Source organism: Pteropus vampyrus, unplaced genomic scaffold (genome assembly GCF_000151845.1).
Source record: "Pteropus vampyrus isolate Shadow unplaced genomic scaffold, Pvam_2.0 Scaffold1, whole genome shotgun sequence".
NCBI classification, from domain to species: Eukaryota; Metazoa; Chordata; class Mammalia; order Chiroptera; family Pteropodidae; genus Pteropus; species Pteropus vampyrus.
Window position 1 is genome coordinate 41,810,316 of NW_011888782.1, and position 5,936 is coordinate 41,816,251.

Consider the following 5,936-nt stretch of genomic DNA (forward strand, 5'->3'; position numbering starts at 1 on the left):
AGAAAGAAAGAATGATGAATAGCTCTCTGTTAACAAATTTAATAACTTAGACAAAATGGACCAATTCCTTGAAGGACACAATCTACCAAACTCACACAAGGAGAAAGAGATAATCTGAATAAATCCATATAGATAAAGAAACTGAATCTACAATTAATAACCTTTCAAAACAAAAAGTGCCAGACTCTGATGGGTCTGGTGGTGAATTCTACCAAACCTTTAAGGAATACTGATATCAATTCTTCACAATCTCTTCCAGAAAACAGGAGAGGAGCACTTTCCAACTCATTTTATGAGGCCAGCATTACTCTGATATCAAAATCAGAAAGGAAAATTACATATCAATATTTCTCATGAATATAAACACAAAAATATTAGCAAATTAATCCAACAATGTTTAAAAAGAATTATACACCAAAATGAATTGAGATTTATCCCAGGTATGCACTGCTGGATAACAATTAAAAATCAATCACGGTGTAATTCATCGTGTCAACAGACTAAAGAAGAAATATCACATGAGCATTATCAATAGACACATAAAAAGCTTTAACAAAATCCAACACCTGTTCATGATAAAAATTCTTAGCAAAGAAGGATTATAGGGGACCTACTTGATACAGAGTATCTACAAAAACCTACAATTAACCTTATACTTCATGATGAAATATTAAATGCTTTTCCCTAAGATCGAAATCATGATAAGAATGTTCCTTCTCACTGCTCCTACTCAACATTACACTGGAAGTCCTAGCTAACGTAATAAAACAAGAAAAGGAAATAAAAAGTATTCAGAATGGAAGGAGAAAAAAAGTCTTTGTTTAGAGACGACATAATTGTCTATGTAGAAAATCCCAAAGATTCACTCACACACACACACACACACACACACACACACACACGCACACACACACACACACAGAACTAATAAGAAATTATAGCAAGATTTTGAGATATAAAGTTAACATGCAAAAGTAAATTGCTTCTTACTGGGGATTTCTGCATTGTACATTTGTAAGTAGGACAAATTCAAATTCTTTATCCTAGGATTTCAATTACTTGCAGTGACTTCCCCTCCCCCTACTCGTGTCTCTGAACAGATGATAGAGTTCTTCAATTCCTCTCTGAGCTACTGAATCTTTTCACAGCTGAGGCAACTCCTTAAGGTTTCAGGTGTTATGCCCATGGTTCAGGTCCAACTTTCCCACTTCACACGAGATGGAAGTCATACCTCCCATCCCCACGTATGCATGGAAGCCAGAACTCTCATCACTAAAGTTTATCCCAGTACCTGCTCACCATTATGGTACTGACTTTTCTCTTTGTTTCTGCCACCCGGAATTTCTCTTCAAGAAAGAACACCTGCTTATATGTTAGAATTGTTGTTATATTTTATTCATAACTTCTAAAGTTCTCAAGTAGGAAGGAGACCCATCCCTGCCTACTCAGTCTGCCTTTCTGCTATAAGTCAAGGGTCATGTCTCATACTTGGGTATTTTAACTCCCTTTAGAGCAAGGACTTGGCTTCTATCTGTAAGTCCCCGCAAAATGCAGGTGTGTGGAAGGTACCCAACAAATGTTTGCTGACTGGCTTCTTTTCCATTTGCATTTTGATTGAGGACGTCAAGCAGAGCTATCTACTCTTCTATCGTAATCACATTTTTGTGCTTCCCTGTTCAAGACCATATCCTCTGAAATACCTAAATTATCCATGAAATATAAGAAAAGTAACATTGGTATTTTTAAGCCACTGTGTTTTAAGTAAGGAAAGTCAGACTCGGAAAGATTAAGTGGCTTGTTTATATCACATAACTAGTTTTTAGAATTCTGGACTCATAAAAGTGACATTAGCTAATCATTAGCCCAACTTCCTTATTCTATGTAAAGTGCATAAAGAGTACATTTTACATAAAGAGTAACTTGTTTCAGATCCATAATTAAGTGATAGCTGGGTGGTGATGAGAATTCAGATCTCCTGGTTACTAACCAAGTGCTCCTGCTCCTGCTCACAGTGCCTGCCTTTACCATAGACAGAGCAGGTGAGCATCAGCTGCTTTTTATTTGAGGATCCATAAATACTGGAACATATTTAATAATAGTATTTTTCTTCTATAAAATCAATATGATATTAACAACATTTCCTTACATTCTTTTAAATTGTAATAAGAAATATTTTTAGAAATATTAGCTCTATTTGCAATACTTTTACTACAAATCATGGAAAATTAAATGCAGAACATATGTGACACCCACTTCATACTAATTGAGAAAATCACATTAAATATTAAAATTTTCAAGTGGAAAACATGAATTGAATTGAATTTTTTGAATTAAAATTTTCAAGTGGAAAACATGAATTGAATTTTTTAATTCAATTAATTGAATTAAAATTTTCAAGTGGAAAACATGAATTGAATTTTTTCTCCGAACTCGACAAAATTAGAATGTTTTTAAAAATTCAATTTGATCAAGTATGGGAATAAAAATATCTTCCTTTAGTCAAAGAAATTTCATCAGGAAACTCTAGTGTCTGGCTCAGAGACTTGACATGTTTAAAATCCGGGCATCTGTCATTTGTCCCAGACAAGGAATTTGAAATATTTAAATAAGGATAAAGTTTACTCTTAAATGAGAACACAATATTTAGGAAAGTTTATTCCATTGTGGAAAAAATTTAAACAAAAAAAATACATAAGATGTAGTCTTTACTTAAGGTAAAGGATGTTCAATATTAATTACCTGCTTACATGTTTCAATAAACTAGTTAAATGTTTTAATAAAATTTTCCCCAATGGTATAGTATAATATAAATATTAAAAAACAAATGCAGGAAGATAAGGCAGTTCTTAGAACTGTTTCTGTTTCTGTTTTGAGCTAACCAATTGAACTTAATGATTAAACCTATTTTAGACCTTCGGTTTGATAAATTGAGGTCCAATTCAAAGGTCCAGTCTAGATCAATGACATCTATTCAATGTGTAATTCTGGGAGTATAGAAAACTATGGACAAAATTATCTAAAAATGAATAAGATAAAAATAGCAGCCAGCATTTATTGAGCGCTTACAGTGTATTAGACATCATCTAAAACCTGTAAATGTGTTCACTCATTTAATCCTCACAACAGCCTTATAAGATAGGGTTTATAATTACTTCCTTAATAGGAAAACTGAGGCAGAAATGGTGAGGATCTTGGTCAAGTTTACTCAGGCAGTAAGTGGTTGCATTGGCTTCAGAGCTTCTTTTTTCCCTCTCATGTACTTTTCCTTCCCAACTCTAATGTACACAGTCTTAAACATCATATTCTTTGGTAGATCTTTAATAACATGTGTTATCAAAGACCCACGGGTGGTGATTGTATTCAGAATTTCCAGTAAAAGTATCTAATACCTGGAAATCAAAGAAAAATCCACTAAGCCAAGGTTCTAACCTCTTAATTTAAGAAAATGACTTTAAAAATGGGATCGGCAATTTAAACATCAGTAATTCTATTATTAAAATAATTCATACTCCTTAACCAATTACATCGCCAATTTATTCCTCAAAAAACTTCCTTCCCTTTTGTAGGAATTATTTTCTTGATTTAGAAGGTGGTTATACGAAAAAGCAAGAAAGGAGACTGATAAAGGAGCTGAAGAGAGATTTACAACAGTAGAATTAAGTTGTAACTACAGTTGCCTAAAACCCAATATCTTCCATTCAGAAAATACTTATCTAGAACTTTTTTTTAACCCCAAAATGCAACCTGTCCTCCAAGAATAGTTACATGAGTCTGATTCATTATGGAGTTTGTCTCTAAGGAAGTAGAGACAAATTCAGTAAACAAATTCAGTAACATGAAAGCCAAGTGTCTGCGGACAAATTATTTTTCGAGAATCAATAAACTCTCCTTGGCCTTTTCCTCACAACTCACGCTTCTTACCGTGCAAGAATTTCAATGCTATACAGTCTAACCTTGGGGCTTGGGAACATTGCAACCTACAAAAGTCTCTTGTTAACCTGTGACGTAAACGAGTCCTGTAATAGGGAATGAAGGCTAGGGCATCTGGAGAGGGATGGGAAAGGCAGTCATGATGGCAGAGAGCAGGAAGATGTATGGTCCAAAAGATGCATAAGATATGGTTAAATAAGGCAAAATTATCATTGCTAAGTTTAAAAGGTTAAGATACTCTCTCATTGATAACAAAGAAAACATCCCCTAGTTTAACAATTATGGACATTTGTCTATAATCAGGCTTAACTCAAGTTGGAATATGTCAGTGGAAAGATAGACAATAAAGCTTAATTATGTTTTTATTTTACTTTAATCATATATGAGGGGCCAAAAAGCCATGCTACTTCTTATGTCACAAGGTTCTTGCTATTGGAAGCACAACTCCAACAGAGATGGAGCACCTTATGTCTGTCCATTCTGCAAATACATAAAGTGGATATTATTCTATGAAAAATTCCCAATGTGAAAAGGTTGGAGGGCTGGCAAAATTTAGATTTGCTCCAACATAAACACATCCTGCAGAATTGTTGATCATATTGTTAAACAAAAGAAGCCACACACAGTTTGAGAGATCTTAACGAAGCCAAAATCTCAAAAACTGTCAATGTGTTGCATGACTTGGAACAGAGGAAGAAAACTAAAATAGTGTCTGTGTTAACTAATGTAAACAAATCCAGAACTACATTTATTTTAATATTTGGAGGCAAATCACAAGAAATTGGTAACTATGTTATTTCACTTCTGAATAAAGCTACTTGACAGTTTCCAGTTTTCACATAATTCTTTAGTTTACTCATCAACTAGGTATTGGCAACTATATTGCTAGTACTAGTTTTAGATGCAAGGAATATAGGTTAATAATTCAGGTCCTTGACTTATACTAAGAGCTTTCATTCTAGAAATGGGGAGATAGTCAACCAGCAAGGTAGATCTCACTGACTTGAAAACAAACAACGTGACATCCCAAAGTGCCTAACTTAGCCTAGCAAAACAATAAAATGCTCTGATTCTACTGGTTGCTTCATATCTCTGTGAATTAGGGTTTTCAGCCATAGTTGCCTCAAAAAGAAAAGAAGAATTGATTGTGTTACCATTATCTTGCTTCTAGGAAGGCAGAAAAGTGTGGAAACAAATGATCTAGATTCAAATCCAGACCCAAAACTTACTAACTATGTTAGCATGAAAATATTTTTTAGCATGCTATCTAAAATATAGCAAAAAAATTTTTAATTGTCAATTTTATAATAATGGAAAACTCATGACTCTCCTCTTAAAAATAAATTTAAAAACAATTCATCTCTATACCCAAGTAAAGGGACCAAAGTGAGACCATCCAATAATTGCATGAGATAGGATGAGGTGAGATGGAAAGAGATCAAGTGGAGTGGAGTGGAGTGGAATGAGTGGAAGGGAGTGAAGTGGAATGAACCAGAATTTACCAACTAAAACAAAATCTGAATAAAATGTACAAGACAAAATTTAATGGCAAGCAGTATCAGTCTTTCAATCCTTCTCTTTAAATAATAGCAATAGCCCCCTCCTTTTCAACTGGGTTTCCCTAAATTGAGGAATGTCTCTTATATATAGCCAATTCAAAATTCTGCTCATAGCGAGGAAACATTGGTCTTTTCTGAAAGCTTGTATGCTTATACTGTTAGACATGAGATTGTTGTTACTTACTATGCTTCGTTTTGGCCTTAAACCTCAGGAACTTCAGGGATATGTTTTGCATTTATTTTTAGCAACTCCACCTAGCCTTTGAGTTTCATATACTTTCTGTTTCCCACTTTCTCCTCTTCCTTAAGATGTTATTGAACTTTGGTCCGTATTTCAATGATTCTGTTGTACCCCTGTGTCTTTTATAAGTCACCACAGATTTAGCAGTAGATATCATAGGAAGGAAGGAAGGAAGGAAGGAAGGAAGGAAGGAAGGAAGGAAGGAA

The 5,936-nt window shown here is 34.1% G+C and overlaps 1 protein-coding gene across 1 annotated transcript in view; it reads right to left on the reverse strand.

Moving 5' to 3' along the window:
* Window positions 1–5,936, reverse strand: part of ADGRG7 (adhesion G protein-coupled receptor G7) — a 65,696-nt gene that overhangs the window by 58,342 nt on the left and 1,418 nt on the right. The gene's annotated exons all lie outside the window — the stretch shown is intronic.